We start from the raw sequence: 23,912 nt of genomic DNA on the forward strand, positions 1-23,912 counted from the left end.
TTATTAATGATTTATTTAAATCATTAAAAAAACGGTGTGGGGAACTCTCTGTTTTTGATAACCAAACAAGATTATGCTGACACCTGAGGGCAGCAGTCTGCAGCTGTCAGTTTTGCTATGCCATGGCGAATACTCTCATCATCATATACCTGCTCTCGCTGCTAGCAACGACAGCAGGCATACGATGATGAGAGTACTACCCTAATCAGCCGACGCCTGTGACCGGAAGTGACCTTTTTACCGCTGGTCCGAACTGCTGGCTCACACGCTGTCATCTGTGCGACAGTGTGGGAACCACAGCGATTTGACCAACGGTATTGAGATTACCACCGACCAGAGCCGATGTTTCTCACACTGTCACACAGATGAGAACATGGGAAACAGCTGATGTTCTGACTGCCAAACCAAAAAGTAACATGGACTTCCTGGAGAAGTCCCTGTTCAGCAGGGGTGTCAAACTGCATTCCTCGAGGGCCTCAAACCATGCATGTTTTCAAGATTTCCTTAGCATTGCACAAGGTGCTGGAATCATTCTCTGCAGGTGATTAAATTATCACCTGTGCAATGCAAGGAAATCCTGAAAACATGACCTATTTGCAGCCCTCGAGGAATGCAGTTTGACACCCCTGCTGTTCAGCATCCATGCATGGACACTAGGTGTTCAGTATGGACCCCGAACTTTACAGTTTGAATTAACCCATCACTGTATATACATCATTATCAATGTATCCTATGTGATGTATACAGTAGTCTCAGTGCATCCTATGTGATGTGTATATATAGCATTCTCAGTGTTAGGTTTGGCGGATTGCACTAAATAAATTTAATAGAGAAGTGCAATCGCAACCCGGGATCCACCGTGCAGAGATGTAAAACTGCAGCTAGTTTGAACAATGATGGAACACACAGCGAGCGATTGCTTGCATACACTGTGTTAAACGCCACTCAGCACAAGAAGCTGCGTCACTCGCTCACAGAAACTAAATAGATGCTCTGCAATAGAGCTGTGTCACTCGCACACAGTAATGGAATAGATGCTCTGCAATAGAGCTGTGTCACTCGCACACAGTAATGTGTTGTGAATTCTGTGGCCAAGCTCCCTCCTGTGGTTGAGAGAGGTACTTCGGCTGGTTCTGTCTATGAGCTTCCTTTGGTGGATGAGAGTGGTACTGCGGCTTCTGAGTTTCCTTCCTCAGGTGATGAGGTTAAGTCGTTAGGTGCTGCTCTATTTAACTCCACCAGGTGCTTTGATCCTGGCCTCCAGTCAATGTTCTAGTACTGGTCTTGCTTCCTCCTGGATCGTTCCTGTGGCTTGTCTATCCTGCATAAGCTGAGTTTTGCTTGTGTTATTTTTGTTTGCTGTTTTTTCTGTCCAGCTTGCTATGTTGGTTTTTCTTGCTTGCTGGAAGCTCTGAGACGCAGAGGGAGCACCTCCGTACCGTTAGTCGGTGCGGAGGGTCTTTTTGCCCCTCTGCGTGGTTGTTTGTAGGTTTTTGTGTTGACCGCAAAGCTGTCTTTCCTATCCTCGGTCTATTCAGTAAGTCGGGCCTCACTTTGCTAAATCTATTTCATCTCTGTGTTTGTATTTTCATCTTGCTCGCAGTCATTGTATGTGGGGGGCTGCCTTTTCCTTTGGGGAATTTCTCTGAGGCAAGGTAGGCTTATTTTTCTATCTTCAGGGCTAGTTAGTTTCTCAGGCTGTGCCGAGTTGCATAGGGAGCGTTAGGCGCAATCCACGGCTACTTCTAGTGTGGTTTGTTAGGATTAGGGATTGCGGTCAGCAGAGTTCCCACGTCTCAGAGCTCGTCCTTTGTTTTTGGTAATTGTCAGGTCACTTTTGTGCTCTGTACTTCAATGTCCATTGTGGTTCTGAATTACCTGTTCATAACAGTAATGGAATAGGTGCTCTGCAATAGAGCTGTGTCACTCGCACACAATAACGGAATAGTTGCTCTGCTATAGAGCTGTGTCACTTGAACACATTAAAGGAATAGGAATGACGCTAGACACGATCCTTGTTAACCTCACAGGGGAACGTAGCCCGCTAACTGGGTAAAAGGAAAACAGTGGTCACGCAATCAGCCAAAGAACTCAACAAACTCCTTTCCGGAGGTGTGGGAATTCTAATGGCTAAATGCCAGCCCTGAATTCACTTAATCTCCTCTTTGGAGAACCAGAATTCTAACTGATTACTGCTGACCCTGAGCACATTCTGATAAAGACCACACTGGTGCAAAGACCCATGCACACATGTAACAATAATGATACTAGCACGCCCGCGTGTGCCTCTGAGACCCTGTTATATGTATAGCTCAAGTCCAGTCGGACAGCATATGTATGCTCATGGACTAATCCGGAACTGCAACATCACCAGAGCAGCTGACGACTGACCACCAATAGGACGTCGCCACATCAGGAGCATGCTTAGTAGGGTGATTTCTGGATTTAATCTCCAGAGCGTTCGCTCATGACTGCATACCTCTGTTTACCATAGGCTTGGCTGAAGAGCCAGCAGTAACCAGATGAACAGCAAGAGCCTAAGCAAGACGCTGAGACCGACGTCTATGCTCAGCAGCGGCCAAAGCTGAATGGGAGACCGCTGATGCAGGCAAGGCTTGGGATCAACCCTTTGCAGCGGGAGAATGCTGGCGTCTAACACTCAGTTTCTCCTATGTGATGTACAACGCTCAGCATAAATGAGCACACGCCTTTGAATTATCTCACTGAACATAAGACAAGACTGAGTTTTATATAAAAAATTTTACCCATAGCATGAAAGTAAGGTTAATAATATAACTTTCATTACAAAGTCTTCAGTTTTACTCAAATTAATTATTGCAAAAATTAATGCAATCCACATAAAAACAACTATATCTAGTATTTTGATCAATATATATATACATATATACACACACAGTATATACATATATATATATATATATATACACACATATATATATACCAGAACTATTTACTTGAGAATGTATAATATAACAAGAGTGGTTTTATCTACTGTTTATTTTAATATTTGTTTAATATTTGTTGTTAAACCTATTAGCCAGTTTTACTAGAGATATGACAATGACAACCCACTGAATTACTGAAAGTTAGTCCTTTGTTGCAAAAGCATCAATGTATCCAGGCTTTTTAAGTCTTCTTAAATTACAGGCTCCTCTTTTCTATTCAGCTAATCTAAAAAACCCAATAAAGGACCAGTGACACTATAAAAGCTACTTGTAAAGGCACGTTTTAAAGCTTTAATTAGCTATTTTTACAAGGCTGTATTCTCTGTTTCTTTAGCCTGTGGAGTCTCTCCTTGTGTTGATTAACCCCTTGACATGTGTGGCCAGAATATTTTTGTGCTCAACATAGTATATAGTGCCCACTTTTGTCTATAGCATTATAAAGCGGTATACTCTGCACCCTTTATGCAATGTAGATATTATATATTGCTATATGATACACACATGTGCACAAGAGATATGATACAGCTCCACATAATGTCTCTCTTGGAGTAGTAAATATGAGCTATTATGCATGAAGAAGCACTCCCAAGTGAATACTTTAAAGCACTCTACGGTATACAGTAGGCCCGAATCATCATTTGCATTATTTTTTAAGTCACTTTTCTATTTTCTGATATTGACTTCTTTGCAGCAAATTCATAAAAATGGTGCATGTGGTTCATGAATTTTGTGCAAAAACCTTCCTCTTTACTAAAATGATACAAAATATGCAAAACATTTTTTAGATGTATATAAAATCATTTCCGGGAGAACTGGAGAGCATATGTACAATAAGTTAAAAAAAATCAATTAATGAATTAGAGGAAAACATTTGGAAACCTGGACGAAATGACAAACAAACAAAAAAAAACAGGTGAACACATAAAATAGACTTTAAAAATGGCTCAAATTAGAAAGTGAATAAAGTGCAAATGAAAAAGGGGAAAAAACACAAAAAAATAGATAAAAAGAGGCCGAAATGTATTAATGAATAGGGCCCTGTGTATTAATAGCACTATATTCTGTACATCTTTATCCAAATATTATTAGCAAAAGCCATATCTTGTTTCAACAGTGCCTGATAGCAAGAAAAATGAGGCATTAGACAGTTTCCATTCAAATGGCTAGGCTGCCCATATAATGCACAGACATACTGGGTTCTCTCACTCTACTCTAGTAAACAGATGAGAGAGGCTGAATAGGGAACAGTTTATACAGTTTTATGATGCCATCATCAAAAAATGATATATAATTTCAATCAAAGGCTTTTGTGTTACATATAAATCTATTTATTGATTTTAAATTAAGAATAGTTCTTTTTTCATATCACAATCTTTATTTAAAAAATTGTAATTTGTAAAGAAATGTTGAACTTAACGAACCTAGGTCTTTGCACACATTCATTAGATGCTTCAATACAAAAAAAATATGGTCAGAGTCTTCTCATCATGGGAAATGTACATGTGTTGTTCCTGAAACAGCAGGAATTCTAAAAAAAAAGTCATGAAGTGCTGTATATTACTAACACAATCAAAATATTTCTTGTTTTAATTCCTTTCAGGTGCTACAAAATATCCTAAAAATGTTTTTAAGCGTTTAAAAAAGTAAAAACACCCTTCCAAAACCCAGTTTTACCAATGAAAATTTTTTTTTTTAAATATGGACAAACCTAAATGTAGCTTAAAAATGTCACATATTTGGTATTGTCAGTGATCACCCCTTCCCCCCAAAAAAAAATAGAATTGCGTTTTTTCTTCTTCATTGGAAGTCTTCAAACAGAGGCTGGACAAACATCTGTCTGGGATGATTTAGTCAATCCTGCTTTGAGACCAGATGACCCTGGAGGTCCCTTCCAACTCTACCATTCTATGATTCTATGCTTCATCTTGGCTCACAAAAAAAAACACTAAATAAAAGTTGTACTTATCTCAAAACAGCTGCGATAAATACTACAGCTTATTGTTAGTGATGAGCGAATATACTCGTTACTCGAGATTTCTCGAGCACGCTCGGGGGTCCTCAGAGTATTTATTAGTGCTCGGAAATTTAGTTTTTCTTGCCGCAGCTGAATGATTTACATCAGTTAGCCAGCTTAAGTGTATGTGGGTGTTGCCTAGTTGCTAGGGAAATCCCCACATGTACTTATGCTGGCTAACAGATGTAAATCATTCAGCTGCGGCAAGAAAAACTAAATCTCCGAGCACTAATAAATACTCTGAGGACCCCCGAGCATGCTCGAGAAATCTCGAGTAACGAGTATATTCGCTCATCACTACTTATTATGCAAAAACAATCCTTTATGTAAGTATAATTAAAAAAAATGAGAAAGTTATGGTTCTTGGAAAATGATGCAAAAAATACATATATTTTCATTAAAAAGGAATTTTCAGGTGCAAAAGTAGAAAAATGTAGAAAACAGATATATAAATTAGATATCATTATAATTATATAGACCAGTTATATAAAACAAAAATATACAAACAACTAAGGGCGCTGCACAAAGGGTTACGCTAGAATTTCTCCCTTGCTGCAAATAAAAGGACACAACTACCAAAAAGTGTCCAAGGTAAAATGTAAAAAACACAAAAACTAAAATATATATATATTTGCGCTAGGGAACCCCAAAAGCTGAGAAACAATTAGTAACAAAACTATTAGTAACAAAACTATATACCCAAGATGGTATAGCCCATAACATGTACCGAAAAGATTACCTATTTGGCATAATTTTTCCTTCATCCATACAATCTACACAATGTGACAGGCGTCCACGTGTGTGCTGCACTTTCCCGAATAGCAGTGACTCTCCAAAAACAAGTGAGGAAAAGGGTGTGAAAAACTGTCCCGGCCGGTGACAGTCACCCCCTACCTCACAGGCGATCTTCCTGGATCTTCAGCGGTGGGACCGCACTTACTCGGGCGAATACCCGGCGATAATCCCAGATCTTCAGCTGCAAAAAGCCGCGCTTCTGTAAACAAGTTTGCCGGCGAGGTGCAGAGAAGCTGCAGGACCTCGCGTGACGTCACATGCACGTGATGATACACGTGATCAGCCGATCAGCCGATCACGTGTATCATCACGTGCATGTGACGTCACGCGAGGTCCTGCAGCTTCTCTGCACCTCGCCGGCAAACTTGTTTACAGAAGCGCGGCTTTTTGCAGCTGAAGATCTGGGATTATCGCCGGGTATTCGCCCGAGTAAGTGCGGTCCCACCGCTGAAGATCCAGGAAGATCGCCTGTGAGGTAGGGGGTGACTGTCACCGGCCGGGACAGTTTTTCACACCCTTTTCCTCACTTGTTTTTGGAGAGTCACTGCTATTCGGGAAAGTGCAGCACACACGTGGACGCCTGTCACATTGTGTAGATTGTATGGATGAAGGAAAAATTATGCCAAATAGGTAATCTTTTCGGTACATGTTATGGGCTATACCATCTTGGGTATATAGTTTTGTTACTAATAGTTTTGTTACTAATTGTTTCTCAGCTTTTGGGGTTCCCTAGCGCAAATATATATATATTTCAGTTATATAAAACAGCATGATTATTTCTCTTGAACAGTGCATGTTGTAAGAAAAAAAATACAAAACAATACCAGAATTGCTGGATTTGGCTCATCCAGTGTCGTAAAAATGAAATAAAAAGTGATCAAACAGTTGTTTGTACCCCAAAATGGCACTAATGAAAACTACAGTTTGCGCCACACAAAAAAAGCCCTCTATAACTCTGTGTATGAAAAAATAATAAATGTAAGGGTCTCGAAATGCATCAAACACTGCAAAATGTAATTAAGAAAAATTATTTTTTTTAGGGCTCATACTCACTTGCGTGAAATAAGGCCGAGTCTCGCATGGTAACACCTGGCTCTGCCGCCGGCACTCGGGAGCGGAGCGTGCAGCTCCATGTATTGCTATGCGGCCGCACGCTCCACTCTGGAATGGCGGCGGCAGAGTCGGGTTTTAACATGCGAGACTCGGCCGTGTTTCACGCAAGTATGAGCCCTATGTGTGAGAGTAGTAAAATAAATTGGGTATTTTCGTTATCTATCAGACCTGTAGAGTATGTTAATTAAACTGAATAGTAAACATTGCCAAATTGTTTTTTTTGTACATTCCACCTAAAAAAAACTGTAATAAAAAGTAATCAAAAAGTTGCATATACCAGAAAATAGTATTGCTAAAAATTACAACTAGTGAAGAAAAAATAAGCACTCATACACTTTATTAATTGAAAATTGTAGAGCATAAAACTGAACAAAAACAAATTATTTTTTTCTTTATTGTACTTAAATAATAATAAAATAAATAATAAATCAAATAATAAAACAATAATAAACCAATAATAAATAATAAAACATAAATATAAAACTCTAGGCTGTGGTGTTGCCACAATTATGCTGACCCACAGAATAAAGTTAAAAAACAAAGTTTAAAGCATAAAAAAAAAATAGAGTTCCTGTTTTTTCTATATCAACCCATAAAAAGTCACTAAAACTTACGTCAATTAAAAAGAATAAAAATACTATGGCTCCTGGAATGTGATTATTAAAAAACGAGAAAACAAATAAAATTACTTTGTCCAATAGGCTCATTTAAAAAAAAATAATAATACAGGTCACACCAAAACCCGATTTAAACAATTGGTCATTTTCTGATTATTATCTTCCCTTTAGCACCGAATGCCTTCATATAGCATTTACAAGTGGGGTTTCTAAATTAGACATTATCTTTAAATATGTAACGCACAGAAACCACATCTTTTAGATATTTACATAGGTTTTAGAACAAACAAGCAAATCATAATACTAGTATGCAGCAATACCTATTTCAGATTTCTGTAAGGGAGCAGTTAGACGACTGTGTAAATCAGACCGAGATCAGACCGCAATGCTCAGACTGACCGCGGTTCTCCTGACCTGAGTGAGATAATTTCATATATTTCTATGAAGCTGTCACGCTCGGGTCGGGAGATCCACCGACAAGTCAGTGTATTGCGGTCTGATTTCGGTACCATTTTGGCTCACTTACATGCCACAATTTTTGATCTGCACCTGATTCCTACAATCATTTTTGTTCAGTTCAGTAGAACTATATAGGGTCTGGGTTCCGCATTTGTAATATGGACACTAAAATATAATATTTATTCCCGTCATCTGAATTGAGGAAAAAATGAGGTTACAGATCTAAGTATCTCTGAAATTCAATAAGAACATTCTGTTGAATTTGTTAAACATGAGTCTGTATCCCTCAGTCATTTTTCCTGGTTTTCCTCAGTTTTTTTGTATCCTAACGACCTTGATAAATTACTCTTAGGTCTCTTCTACCTAACTGCCCTGGACCACACAGCACCATATGCAATCCCACCAATGAGACACTTTATGGCAGGACCATTTGGGTGTGTGGTGATGGAAATGAGAAAAGAACAATAAAATTCAAAATGAAGAATGAAGAAAGAGGTTTTTTTTTATTCTTCATTCACAGACTCCATCCCACCACCTTGTAAAAAGGAGTTTTATGGAGGCTTTTTGTAGGTATCACGGGGAGTAAAGAACTTACACTAACCAGCCCTGTCTGTATGTACCTGTGTCACGCATGTGCTTCAAACCAGGGCATGTGTGTTCAACTTTTACAAGGTATTCAGTCCCGGCCGGTGACAGCCAGAGGGAGACTCTTTGGGTGTTGTATGGATTTTACAGCGTGTAAAGGATCAGGCTAATTAGCAGGAGGGTGAGAGAGCAGTTACCAGGCAGACTGAGGTGTGGTGTGTTTGTAAGCCATTCGTATTCCACGGCCTGAATCCAAAAATCCCAAGAAGATGCACTTGGATGTAGCAGGCATGTTATCAGGTGGAAAATGCAGCGCTACCCTTGTACTGTTATTCATTTACAGGAATAGTATAGTGCAGTATGTTATATGCAATGTCATGTGCTCTTATCAAATAAGAAATAACCAGTAAGTGCAGCATTGTATAATGCTCTATATAAACAAGGCAACAATCTATTATGCTAAATTAGAAGCAGGCATACCATTGGTATAACCTACAAGGGCCCAAGGGGTAAGGAGCCCCATATCCTTCTCCAAAGCAGGGGGAATTTTGCATTCTGATAAATTATTGGGGTATGTGCACCAGCTATTTGGTGCAAAAATCAGTTACCGTAAGTAATTGATGCTTACTTTCAGTACGGCCCCAGTCTCTGATCACTCCTGCTTACTTGTAATTGATTACTGACTAAAAATCATGCTGATCTTGTCTTCACTTTTCTTTATCACTTCTCCCCTGATCAATGCCTAAAAGATGGTTAGCAGTGACTCCAGGTGTGGATTCTGCATCTCTTCAGTTCTCCATCCATCATTATTCTTTCAATAAGCTAATAGCCCTAATGTGTGAACATTGATTTTAGGATTGAAAGCAGGGTTGATTTACATCTGCTTGCTTCCTTCCAATGAAACTACATTGATTCCAACAAGTGCTGGCTGAAAGATCCCCCAACCGCATTTGGCCATGCTCAATAATGATCTTCTTGATAGGCAGAGGATCATATTTTAACATGCGAGATATTTAGCATCTGTACATGCTACAATGCTCCTCTCCTGTCCTGTGACAATACCCCATATGGTGGGCAATGCGAGCCTTTTTACAGGGTTTCTATCATGACTTGGGCACTCTTTGTACTGCTGCACTTTCGGGGGTGGGTGCAGACAGACGACATACAATCTTCTGTCCTTCCAGTTCTGCTGTGAGACTTGAAGTACGACACAGCCTCAGGCTCCCAGTGCCCGGATACTGGAACAAGCTCCAGCAGTATGGACTCTAGAACACTAATCAGTACTGACACTGGTGCAAGTTCAAGTATCACCGAAACAGTTACAGGTTCAGGGACCGCCAGTGCGGCTTCAGTATTCAGATACCGCTAGCGTGGCTTCAGGGTTCAGGTACCGCCAGTGCGGCTTAAGATTTCAGATGCCGCCGGGCAGTGAGTATGTCGACGTCTCTGCATGGAGGGAAGGGGAACCATGCAGGGAAGCTGGCATTAGTGTTGCAAATATCTTGTACTTAAGACCACAATTGGTAACCTGAGTCCCCAGTTCTTTGATACGTTTTGGTCCTAGTAATGATATCCCAATTATCAGACATTTGGAGCCAATTCTAGTAATGCCATGGGACATTAGGCATTACTTTAATGGTCAGTCAGCCTCTGGCTAAGGCTACACAGTAGATTTATCCCCAGCATTAATATTCTAAAATGGTATGAGATAACTCTAAATAAATAAATTTATAGCACATGATATGGGTTCCTTTGTATTTTTGATAACCAACCAGGCAATCACCACAACAAGATGCAATATGCCATGTCACCAATCAAAAATTGATGGTACGTTGTGACTACGGCTGCCCTGCAACCCACCTGTGAGATTAAGATGGCAAATGACATGCAGTTGACAATGCTTCCTGAATATTACATTTGAGGGCTCACACGATCGTGTACATCAAACAAGTGCTATTTGATGAGAGTTCTTTTTTCTTTTCTTAGCAGTTTGGGGATCCATTATCTTCAAGGTGGAAGTTCAGGTACTGTTCTGGTACCCAAACTGAATTTTCTCAAAGGTTCGGGTCAGGTACCAGAACCCGAACTTCCGCCCATATGATACATCTGCTTCACACATCCGTTTTTTATTTCTGGACATTGTCCATTTTTTAAGGACCACAAATACGGACACAACCATTGTATTCAATCTTGGTGGGCACGTCACGTTTTCCACACAGACAGTGTGGCCTTGTGTAAAACCCGAAGACATATTCTTTTTTTTCCAGCACCATGGAAGACATGTATGCCGCACACGTGCACACTGATGACACATGGAAAACATCTGTGTGACACGTACCTGAATTATAATCTCCTGCAACTGGAAAAAGCAGTACAGTTAGCGCTTTTCCCAGCTGCCAGTTTCTGACTACAACTATCATCATCCTTGCCTAGCCCCCTCTGCATCAACGAGACCAAGTCAGCACCTGTCATCTGAGAATAGCGCGCTTTAAATAAATAAATAAATAAATAAAAAATGGCTTGGGGTCCCCCTTATTTTTACTAGCAGCAGAAGGAAAGCAAGCAGCTGGAGGTTGATGTTATTATTCTGAGAAGGGGCCAATATCCATAAAGGTTTCCTGCCTATTAATAACAAATCATAGTTGTCTGCATAGCCTTTACTGGTTATTAACACGGGGTCCCCCAAAAAATGACTTGGGTTTTCCCCCCTATTAACCTTGTCACAAGGGGGCATTCTCTGCGTCTGGAGGAGAGAAGGTTTTTCCACCAACATAGAAGAGGTTTCTTTACTTTAAGGCCAGTGAGAATCTGGAATTCCTTGCCTGAGGAGGTGGTGATGGCGTACTCAGTTGAGGGGTTCCAGAGAGGCCTGGATGTCTTCCTGGAGCATAACAATATTGTATCTTACAGTTATTAGGTTCTTTAGAAAGACGTACATCTGGGGATTTATTCTGAAGGAATATAGGCTGAACTGAATTGACAAATGTCTTTTTTCAGCCTTGCTAACTATGTTACTATGTAACTCACCAATATTGGCAGGCTCAGATGTTAGTCTTATGTGAACTGGGATGTAAGGTGCAAGAGCAAGGTAGTTGTGGATGAGCTGTTGCTTCTTCACACTCTGGCACTATATAGTACTACTCCCATCAGTCTATGCCTGCTGTCACTGATAACAGCGAGAGAAGGCGCCGGATGATGGGAGCATTCACCAGCTGGCACCTGTGATATAAATAAATAAATTTATAGAACATGATATGGGTTCTCCTGTATTTTTGATAACTGACCAGGCAAAACTGACAGCTGCAGGTTGCAACCCTCAGCTGTCAGCTTTAGCATGGCTTGTTATCAAGAATAAGTCCCCATGTGTTTTTTTAATTATGTAAATAAATAATTTAAAAAATGTCATAGGAACCCCCCATTTTTTGACAACCAGCTAATCTAAAGCAGACATCTGGGCACTGGTATTCTTGGACTGGTAAGGGGCCATGGATATTGCCCCCCCAGCCTAAAAATAGCAGCCTGAAGCCGCCCCAGGAAAGGCGCATCTATTAGATGCGCCAAATCTGGCGCTTTGCTCGGCTCTTCCCACTTGCCCTGTGGTGGTGGCAAATGGGGTAATATTTGTGGGGTCGATGTCAGCCTTGTATTGTCAGGTGACATCAAAGGCATCGGTTAGTAATGGAGAGGCATCTATAAGATGTCTATCCAATGCTAATTCTATTTGTAAATAAACACAGCAATAAAAAAGTCCTTAGTTTGAAATAAAAAGACACACTTTTACTTTTCTATTTAAGAATAACAAACACAGTTATACTTACCTTATGCCCATTCCATTGAAGCCCTCATCACCTGCAAAAAACATAAAATAATAAACAAGGACAATACTCACCTAACACCCATTAAATTGACTTCCTAGTGTCGTGTAAAAACACAATATAAAAATCAACCATAGCCCTCACCTGTACGATGTTCTATCCGATGCCGTAATCCATGTCTGCAATAAATGGTTTTCAACCTGGACGGTGCCAAGATGCAACAGTCCGATCTGAATACAATGGAAGAATGAGCTGCTGCGAGTGCAGCCTCGGTGACTAGCAGTGACATCATTGAGGTTACTGCAAGTCACTGAGGTTGTGTTCCCAGTGCAGCCTCACCGTATTCACGGTGCAGCGTTGAGCTCAATGAGTTCACTGCAGTTCACAGTGAGAAATGTCTTTTCTGGAGCGGCTGCAGTCCGCTATTTTCATACTGGGTGATCAATATCTATGTCCCCTTACCAGCCTGAGAACACCAGCCCCCAGCTGTCTGCTTTAGGTTGGCTGGTTGTCAAAAATGGAAGGTACCACTTGCCGGTTTTTAAAAGTATTTCTTTAAATAATTTTAAAAAAATGGCATGAGGATTCCTCTATTCTTGTAATCAGCCATCATAAAGTTGACAGCTGAGGGTTTCAGGCTACAGCTGTCAATTTTTACCATTCTTGTTATCTAAAATACAGGGGAATACATGTAATTTTTTATTATTTATTTATAGTGCAGGCGCCGGCTGATGAATACTCTCATCAGCGGCACCTGCTCTTACTGTTATCAGAGACAGCAGGCGTAGGTTAATGGGAGTAGTACTCACATCGGCCGACGCCTGTGACTGGTACCCGAACCTAACTTTTTTTTAACTGTTCCGCCGTTCCGAATATCCAGGGGTTTGCCCTTCACTACTGGCTACCTGTTAAACTTAATGGTTTCTTTAAGTGTGGCATTTTTGTTGCATGTGATTTCATCCAAACAGGTAAACACTTCGGTAATGATTAGTGTTGAGCATTCCGATACTGCAAGTATTGGGTATCGACCGATATTCGTGGTATCGGAGTTCCGATACTGAGTTCCGATACTTTTGCAATATCGAATACCGTAATCGGAAGTTCCCATAATGCTATGAGCCAGTTTGATTTAATTCAGCCAATGAGGAATCCCAAGAAGTGTGGGCACATCCTGTTATGCATGTTAGGCATGTAACTAATGGCATGGCTGTGATTGGCTGCAGAAATGATGTCATGATGCACTATAAGGCCATGTTCACACTATGCGGTTTTTACTGCGGAACCGCGGCGATTTTGCCGCTGCGGGTCCGCAGCTGTTTTCCATGCAGGGTACAGTACAATGTTACCCTATGGAAAACAGAAACCGCAGTGCACATGATGCGGAAAAACCCGAAAAAAACGCGCAGAATTGCTGCGGAAAAAAAGAAGGACCATGTCACTTCTTTGTGCAGAATCGCAGCGATTCTGCACCCATAGAAGTGCATTGATCCGCTTACTTCCCGCATGGGGCTGTGCACACCATGCGGGAAGTAATGCGGATAATGTGCGGGTTATACCCGGGGTGGAGGAGAGGAGACTCTCCTCCAGGCCCCGGGAACCATATTTGTATTAAAAAAAAAGAATTAAAATAAAAAATTATGTATACTCACCCTCGGAAGTCTCAGCGCTGCACGCGGCCGTCCGGTCTCAGGTTTGCTATGCGACCAGGACCTTCGGTGATGTCGCGGTCACATGACCGTGACGTCATCGAAGGTCCTGGTCGCACAGCATCTTTGGAACCGGACCGCCGCCTGCAGCGCCGAGGAGATCGGGACGTCAGAGGGTGAGTATATCATTATTTTTATTATTTTTAACATTACTATTGATGCTGCATATTGCTGCATATGCAGCATCAATAATAGGGGTAAATCCCGCAGCGGAACCCGCAGCGGAACCCGCAGGACAAACCGCGATAAATCTGCAGGGATAACCGCAGCGGGTTTGCCCTGCAGATTTATCAAATCCGCTGCGGGAGAACCCGCAGAATAAAAAACAATGTGTGAATGTGGCCTAAGAGTATGTGCACACGATGCAGATTTAGTGCAGATTTAGTGCAGTTCTGCAGCGGTTTTTTTCTGCAGCAGAAACGCTGCAGAACTGCACTGTGATTTACAGTACAATGTAAATCACTGTGAAAAAAAAGCTGTGCACATGGTGCAGATTTCAAAGAAGTGCATGTCACTTCTTTTGTGCGTTTCTGCAGCGTTTCTGCACCCCTCCATTAATAGAAATCTGCAGTGGTAAAATCTGCACAAAAACTGCACAAAATCCGCATCAATTCCGCACAAAAAACGCACTAAAACTGCATAAAAAACGCATAAAAAACGCACCTGCGGATTCTGCCAGGAGATGCAGATTTAGTGCAGAAAATTCTGCACCACATTTCCTATGTTTGCACATAGCCTTAAGAACGCCGGCGCCATTTTGGGTTCACTCTGCTGTGAAATCAGTTAGGGACAGGAGGCTGCTGTTCTGACTGAGGGACAGTTTGAGATAGTGACTTGCTTCATTGTGCTTTACCCAGGCTACAGTAGCAACCACTGTGTGAGAAACTTTTTTTTTTGCCTTGCAGAGCTGTTCACGGCTATCTGCAAGGTCCCTGTGTGTGTGAGTGCAGCTCACGCTGCAGTGTGTTCTGCAGCCATATCTGGTTGCAGTTCCCTCAGCGTGCGTCACTGCCTCATACTGTTACATTGTCCTTTTTTGTCTTTTTCCTGATTAATCCTATTAGTGTGTTTCCATCCGTATCCAGCTAGATTGCATGCAAACACTATATAGGAGTAGATGGAGGAGCTTTTCTGCAGCCTTGCAGCGCCGTTCACGGCTGTCTGCAAGGTCTGTGTGTGTGAGTGCAGCTCTCACTGCAGCGTGTTCTGCAGCCACATCTGGTTGTAGTCCACTCAGCGTGCGTCACTGCCTCATACATTGTCCTTTTTTTCATTAGTGCAGCCCATTTTTCCTGATTTCTCCTATTAGTGGTGTGTTTCCAACCGTATCCAGCTAGATTGCGTGCACTATATAGGAGTAGATAGAGGAGCCTTTCTGCAGCCTTGTGCCCTGCAGCCCCAGCCAGATTAGTATTAGCCTATTTTTTGGAGCCTCATCTATTGCATTGTAGGTTACCTTCCTGCATTGTAATAGCTACAAAAAGTTTGTGATACTATCGGTTTTACATCTTTGGGCACATCCATTTTTTTTGTCAAAAAAAAAAAAAAACCTAAATAAAGTTCACCAAACACTCCACTTTACAGTTGTGTAGGCCACATTAGCTCATATTAAAGTCTAGTCCACACTTTATAAAATTAGTGTTTCTTATACCTGTTAGGAGCTGTTCAGGAATAAGCACACTAAGCCCTTAGTACTTTTCTGCCTATCTTTATCAGTCTACCAAGATGAAGAAGGCAGGGAGTAAGGCACGTGGTCATGGGCATGGAGTTTTTGCAGGGAGAGGACGTGTGGATTCTGTGCCTGCTGCGGGCACCAGTGACTCAGCATCCCCCAGTTTTACCAGGGAACAGTCCTTTATGCGCAGCTTTGTAGGAGCTCGCCGTACCCACTGCTGCGGGAGGAACAAATTGAAGTCGTTGTCGAATGGATGGCAGCTAACGCATCGACTTCATTTAGTGCTACATCCTCTCAGGTCCAGAGCACTGAAGAGCACCCATCTGTCTCTTCACCACCTGCCAAATTGCCCAGGCAGTCAGAGAGCCCTGGACAGGAGCCATATCTACTTCTGTTCTCTGAATCTCTTGGCTTGGAAAGAGGGGGCCAGCCAAGCAGCATTCGAGAAATGGAAGAAAAGGCAGTGTGCAGTGATGCGCAACTGCTTTGTCTCTCTGAATCTGAAGAGGCGGGTGGCCCAGTGCCTACGGTCAGCACACCTCAGTACGCATCTGATGATGAGACTCAGGTGCCACTTTCTGGTGCGTACTGTGCTGCAGAGACTACCCAGGAGAAGCAGTTGTTGGAAGAGGGTAGTGTAGATGATGAGGTTCTTGACCCATCATGGTGTGAGGTACAGGAAGGTGGTGGGAGCAGCTCTGAGGAAGAGATTCCCTGAACAGCCCAAAAAGGAGGGAGAGGGAGGGGGCAGACTGGGCTGCCTGTAGCCTCCACTTCGGCACCCATTAGGAGCATGCCTCTTCGAAAACCCAAAACGGGCGCTCCCAAGACTTGCAGTGCCTGGTCTTCTTTTGACGCAGTAGCAGAAGACATTTGATTTGTCAAATGCAAGCTGTGTCATCAGAAAGTGAAAAGAGGGAAAAGTGTCAGCAACCTCAATACCACAAATATGTGGAAACATGTGCGGACCAAGCATGTGGAGGAGTTACAAAATCACACTGAAGACCTGGCCAACCTACAGCGCCACCTACCACCTCTTCAGCTCGTGTTGTAGCTTCTTCCTCCAGCTCACACACAGCTGGTTCGGCTTCCTCACATGATCGCCATGGAAGAACCTCTGGCACTGTTGTACAGAGACCCAGTGTAAATCCACCCACAGCACCACGTTCCCTGTCATCCTCACACTCCCAGCCCACTCTACAGCCATCGATAGCACAGAAAAGGTGGCCATTCTCAGCATACCACTCCCAAGCACAGGCTCTGAATGCTGGCATTGCAAAACTACTGTCCCTTGAAATGCTCTCATTCAGGCTGGTGGAGACTGACACCTTCCGTTACTTTGCGGCAAGGCAGTCCCACAATACAACGTGCCCAGCCGCTTTTATTTCAGCAGGCAAGCCGTCCCTGCCCTGCAAAAGCATGTGGAGGGAAACATTAAACATGCGCTTCGAAACGCCGTCAGTAGCAAGTTCCACCTGACCACCGATGCGTGGACCAGTCACCATGGACAGGGACGATACCTTTCCCTCACTGCTCATTGGGTAAATGTTGATGAGCCGGGGTACAGATCTTGAGAGTGGCGCTGTACGTGTTCTGCCAACTCCAAAGATTGCAGGAATCCAGTCTGTACACATTGACTCCTGCTCATACTCCAGTTCCTCTGAATCAGCGCTGCAAGAGCCGTCACAGTATACCTCTACATAGACCCATGAATGCTTACCTGTTACGACCAATATGAGCACAGCCATGGCCAAACGTCAACAGGCCATATGGAAATTAATTTCTTTGGGGAATCGAAGCCACAAAGCGCAGGAGCTCTGGAATGCCATCAAGCAGGAGAGCAATGTGTCGTTTGTGCCAGCGAATTTCCAGCCAGGCATGGTAGTGTGTGACAATGGATGAAATCTGGTGGCAGCTCTGGGCCTAGGCAACCTCATTCACATCTGGCACATGTGCTCAACTTGGTCATGCAGAGTTTCTTGAGGGACTATCCGGATCTTGATGCACTGCTGCACAAGGTCCACCTATACTGCGCTCACTTGCGGCGTTCCAGCATAGCAAGATCGCGCATTGCAGCTCTGCAGCGCCGATTCCGCCTTCCAGAACATCGCATCATATGTGTCCTACCCACCAGGTGGAATTCAACATTACATATGTTAGAGAGGTTGTGTGAGCAGCAGGCAGCAGTAATGGAGTACCAGCTGCATCAGGAGCAAAAAAGTTGCACTGTGTGCCGTTCAGACTTCACCACCACTGATTGGGCCACTATGAAGGACATCTGCCAGATTTTGCGTGCCTTCCATGATTCCATGCTGATGGCGAGTGCAGATGATGCACTAGTCAACATGACTATACCCCCTATCTGCCTGCTTGAAAAAACACTGCAAGGGCTAAGGGAGGAGGTTGTGGAAGAGGTGGAGGATGAGGAGTCACAAATGCCATCTGCTTCTGGACAGTCTGCGCAATGTGGTTCCTCACAAAGGCCTAGGCAGGGGACAATTTGTGAGGAGGATAAGGAGGAGTCAATGGAGGAGGAAGACATCTGTCCAGAGGAGGGAGTTACACAATGCTCTAGTAGTCAGTATGTAGAGTGAGGGTGGGATGATGCAGAGCAGGCAGAGATCCAAGACACTCTGGTGCATTCCATCATGTTCTCCATTCCAACCCGAGAGCAGTGCTGCTAGTGTTCTACAAAGCAGCTCAGTGCGTCGAGGCAGTGGAGGAAACTCTGCACAAAGATGGAGCAGAAGCAGTACCTCAGCACAAGACAAGACCAATATGGCCCAAATGTGGCAAAGTTTTGTGTGCCCACCACAAATGTCTACACCACCACAGATGGCTCCAGTCAGCAGGAGGCAATGTTTCTGTCAGATGGTGACAGACTACATGTTTTGCCCTCTCAGTGTACTCCCAGACAGCTCTTCCCCCTTCAAGTTTTGGGTCTCTAAGCTGGATACATGGCCAGAGCTTAGCCAGTATGCATTGGAGGTCCTGGCTTGCCCTGCTGCAAGTGTATTATCGGAATGCGTCTTTAGTCCTGCAGGTGGTGTACTAACAGACCGTCACATGCGACTATCCTCCGATAACATTGACCGGCTTACTTTTCTGAAAATGAACAAGGCCTGGATCTCGCAGGAATTTGCCACTCCTCTTCCAGATTAAATAATTGGTTGGCAACAGTATCCACTCCATTCTACCACCTGAACTGTAATCCCTGGGCTCCAACACCGCCAGTTGCTGCTCAGACGTGCCGTCTGCACAGTAAACACTTGCTGCCATGTTATTTGGGTTCAGTAATGTCAGCTGCTCCCCTGCTGTGTATCCAGCAATTTCTCCTGCTCCGTCTACGCTTACACTACAACAGATATTAAACTTGCTCCAATTAGGCCTCAGCCTACACTCTGTTTCTAGCATTGACCCTGGGCTCCAACACTGCCAGTTGCTTCTCAGAAGTGCCAACGGCACAGTCAATACTTGCTGCCGTGTTATTGGGGTTCAGTAACGTCAGCTGCTCCCCTGCTTTGTATCCAGCAATTTCTCCTGCTCCATCCACGCTCACACTACAACAGATAAAATACTTCCTCCAATTAGGCCTCAGCCTACACTCTGTTTCTAGCATTGACCCTGGGCTCCAACACTGCCAGTTGCTGCTCAGAAGTGCCATCTGCACAGTCAGCACTTGCTGCCGTGTTATTGGGGTTCAGTAACGCCAGCTGCTCCCCTGCTGTGTTTGCGGCAATTTCTCCTGCTCCCTCCACATTCACACTACAACAGATATTAAACTGCCTCCAATTAGGCCTCAGCCTACACTCTGTTTCTCCTGTAATCCCTGGGCTCCAACACGGCCAGTTGCTGCTCAGAAATGTCTTTGGCATGGATACTCCCTCCTGCCCAGCCTGGTTCCAGCATGCCAGCTGTTTCCGGGAAGTGTCAAGGTCACTTTGCCTCCAATACGTTTTCCTGTCGGGTGGCGGTCAGGTTAGCCGATTCTATGGTGCCTGCAGTTTAGGTGCTTCCCCCTGGGTTCCAGTACCGTCAGCTGGTTCCAGGCAGAGCCTTTGGCTTAGGTGCCTCCTTCTCGGTATCCGAGTTCCACCAACATCTGGTGGTCCTTAGTAGTGCTTTCTGGCACGGATACCTCCTGCTTAGTAACCGGGTTCCAGTACCGTCAGCTGGTCCTCGGTAGTTCCATTGGCTCTTGTACGTTCTGCTCCCCATCCTGGTTCCAGTACCGTCAGCTGGTTCCAGGCAGAGCCTTTGGCTTAGGTGCCTCCTTCTCGGTATCCAAGTTCCACCAACATCTGGTGGTCCGTGGTAGTGCTTTCTGGCATGGGTATCTCCTGCTGGTTTCCAGTACTGTCAGCTGGTCCTCGGTAGTTCCATTAGCTCTTGTACCTTCGGCTACCCAACTGGGTTCCAGTACCGTCAGCTGGTTCTCGGCAGTGTCTTTAGCATGGGTACACCCTCCTGCCCAGCCTGGTTCCAGCACGCCAGCTGTTTCTGGGAAGTGTCAAGGTCACTTTGCCTTCAATACGTTGTCCTGTCGGGTTGCGGTAGGTTAGCCGACTCTATGATGCCTGCAGTTTTGGTGCTTCCTATGTGTGCTGCGGGAACTGGCACTCAAGGCTGGTTCCTTAGTGCCAATAGGACAAGCTCCCCCTGTAGGACTGTGGGTTTTCAGTAACTCCCGCCGGCTCGCGGCCTTGCAATTTTTTTTAATGTGGACCTTCTGCTGCCTATCTGAGTTCTAGCACAATTAGCTGGTTCTTTGGAAGTCAATCTTGAATAGGTCCCCGTGGGTTCCAGTACTGTCAGCTGGTTCCAGGCAGAGCCTTTGGCTTAGATGCCTCCTTCTCATTATCCGAGTTCCACCAACGTCTGGTGGTCCTTGGTAGTGCTTTCTGGCACGGGTACCTCCTGCTTAGTAACCGGGTTCCAGTACTGTCAGCTGGTCCTCGGTAGTTCCATTGGCTCTTGTACCTTTGGCTACCCATCCGGGTTTCAGTACCATCAGCTGGTTCTCAGCAGTTCCTCAGCCTTCGTGTACCTTCTGCTACATTTCCAAGTTCAAGCTTTTGAAATGGTTTTTGGTAATCACACTGGATCTCCCTGACGACGACCTTAAAGATGACGACCCTGAAGACCACTCCGAAGAAGACAACAACCCCGGAGACGACGACCCCGGAGACGACGACATTGGAGACGATGACCCTGAAGACCACTCCAAAGAAGGCGATGACCCCGGAGACGAACCCGGAGAAGAAGACCCTGGAGAAGATGACCAAAAGGACAGAGAGCACAGTAAGACAACCACCAAGATACAGAAGAATAAGAGACAGAAGACCAAGAAGCAGAAGAACAAGAAGCTGCTGAACAAAAAGCAGAAGAACATTAAGCATAAGACTAAAAATCAGAGCAAAATATATTAACTAAATTATAAGCAGAAGAAGACTAAGCAGTGTACAGTATGGGAGTGAGTCCGTTCCTCCTCGTGGTACCCCTGGAAAAAACCTGCTGCTGCAGGCCAAACTGAACGTGGACAAATCCTGTTGTAAATCTTTTGTGACAGGCAGAACGGAAGGTGTCATCTTCAAACTTTTATAGATAACAACTACAGGAATGGCTGTCACAAATAAGAATATGATGAAGAATAAGAATATGAAGAAGATGAAGAAGTTGAATATGAAGAAGAAGAATAGTTGAATAAGAAGAATATGAAGAATGTAAAAAAAAGAATGATAGGAAGAAGGTGAAGAAGAAGATGAATAAGGTGAAGAAGAAGTTGATGAAAAAGATGCTGCTGCTGAGGATGATGAAGGAGAAAGTGTGGGAGAAGTACAAAAGAAGGTGAAGAGCATGGAAGTAGTGAAACATAAATATCTGTCAAAATATAATAAAGCTTAACATAGTCAATATCTTTGTAACTCCGAACGTCTTAAAAAAAAGAAAATTCCTGCTATTCCATTTGATTGGCTAAACCTCTATGCCTTTAATGTCTCCTTCACCTCCCCCAATACATTCTACATTATTCTTAGTTGTTTTCCTTCATGTAGAATTAACCTACAAGGAAACAATGGGTTTATTTTAATTCCAATGATATTTTTGTCCCATTGACTTGCATTAATTTCCGGTATCGTAATCGGTGATACCCGATATTTTTTGGGTATCAGTCCGATCCAATCCGATCTGATATTTTCGGATATCGGAAGGTATCGCTCAACACTAGTAATGATACTACTGGCAGAAAATTTCAGGTGAAAGATTTCATCAATTGCAAAACTAAAGGTTGTTGTGGCAAAGCCTATGTGGGTAAGATGATCAGGGAATTTTAGGAGAACAGTTTGGGGACATTAGGAATGAACAGGACACACTCCTGGCTGGACATGTCAATCACATTCACCAAGGTAACATCAAAGTGAAATTTATGGAGATTGACAAAATAAACCATCAAAAAAGTGTGCAACTTTAATAAAATTTTGTTACAGAGAGAGTCCTGATATATTTTTCGACTCCATACTTGCCACCCACAGGATTTGAATGAACAGCCAAACAGCAGCTGTTTCTTAAAAATATCCTTTGTTTATTACTCTATCTCGGTGTAATTAGTCCACACCTATACCCCCTTTATGTTGAGAATTCCCCTCCTCATCCCTCTCTCCCTTGATTTTTTGTATACAACTTTTCCTGTAATAGTTATCTATTCCATCTGTGTTTGATATGCTGCTCCATTGAGCTTAGCCTCTTATAGCAGGTCATATTATGCTCAATCTGGAATCTTCTGTATATCCTTGGGTTATGCCACTGCTATACATATTTCTATGTCCCCTGTCCCTTTAAAATATTGTTTTCATACTCAAGATTTCCCGTGCACGCTTGGGTGACCTCTGAGTATTTTTTAGTGTTCGGAGATTTAGTTTTCCTCACCTCAGCTGAATGATTTACATCTCTTAGGCAGCTTGATTACATGTAGGGATTCCCTAGCAACCACATGTACTTATGCTGACTAACAGATGTAAATCATTCAGCTGCAGTGAATTAACCCCTTCGTGACATGCGCCGTACTAGTACTGCGCTGCCGGCACTGCATTAGTGCCAGCAGCAGTACTAGTACGGCGCACCGATCACGCGGTCTCGCGCTGAGCGCCGCGGTGATCGGGTGCGGGTGTCAGCTGTATATGACAGCTGACACCCCGCAGCAATGCCCACGATCGGCGCTATCGCCGATTGCGGGCATTTAACCCCTCTGATGCCGCTGTCACTAGTGACAGCGGCATAGAGGGGGATCGCGCAGGGACGGGGGCTCCCTGCGCTCTCCCACCGGAGCAACGCAATGAGATCGCGTTGCTCCGGTGACCCGGAAGGAGTCCCCGGATCCAAGATGGCCGCCGGACTCCTTCCGGGTCATGAAGTGACCTGGCTAGCCAGCGCCTGCTGAGAGCAGGCGCTGGAAGCCAGCTAAACTGCATGTCAGATCGTTGATCTGACAGTGTGCTATGCACAGTGTCAGATCAACGATCTGATCTAATACAGAGATGTCCCACCCCTTTTAGAAAGTAAAAAAAAAAAATATATAGAATGTGTAAAAAAAAAAAAAAAAAATCCCCAAATTAAAAAAAAAACATTTCCCAATAAATCCATTTATTTATGTAAAAAAAAAAAAAAACAATAAATGTACACATATTTGGTATCGCCGCGTCCGTAACGACCCGCTCTATAAAACTATCCCACTAGTTAACCCCTTCAGTGAACACCGCAAAAAAAAAAAAAAACAAGGCAAAAAACATTGCTTTATTATCATACAGGCGAACAAAAAGTGGAATAACACGCGATCAAAACGACGGATATAAATAACCATGGTACCGCTGAAAACGTCATCTTGTCCCGCAAAAAAAAAGCCGCCATACAGCATCATCAGCAGAAAAATAAAAAAGTTATAGCTCTCAGAATAATGCGATGCAAAAACAATTATTTTTTTATATAAAATAGTTTTTATTGTGTAAAAGCGCCAAAACATAAAAAAATTACATAAATGAGGTATCGCTGTAATCGTACTGACCCGAAGAATAAAGCTGCTTTATCCATTTTACCACACGTGGAACGGTATAAACGCCCCCCCCTAAAAGAAATTCAGGAATTGCTGGTTTTTGTTCATTCCGCCTCCCAAAAA

The sequence above is a fragment of the Ranitomeya imitator genome, chromosome 1 (assembly GCF_032444005.1).
Source record: "Ranitomeya imitator isolate aRanImi1 chromosome 1, aRanImi1.pri, whole genome shotgun sequence".
Lineage (NCBI taxonomy): Eukaryota > Metazoa > Chordata > Amphibia > Anura > Dendrobatidae > Ranitomeya > Ranitomeya imitator.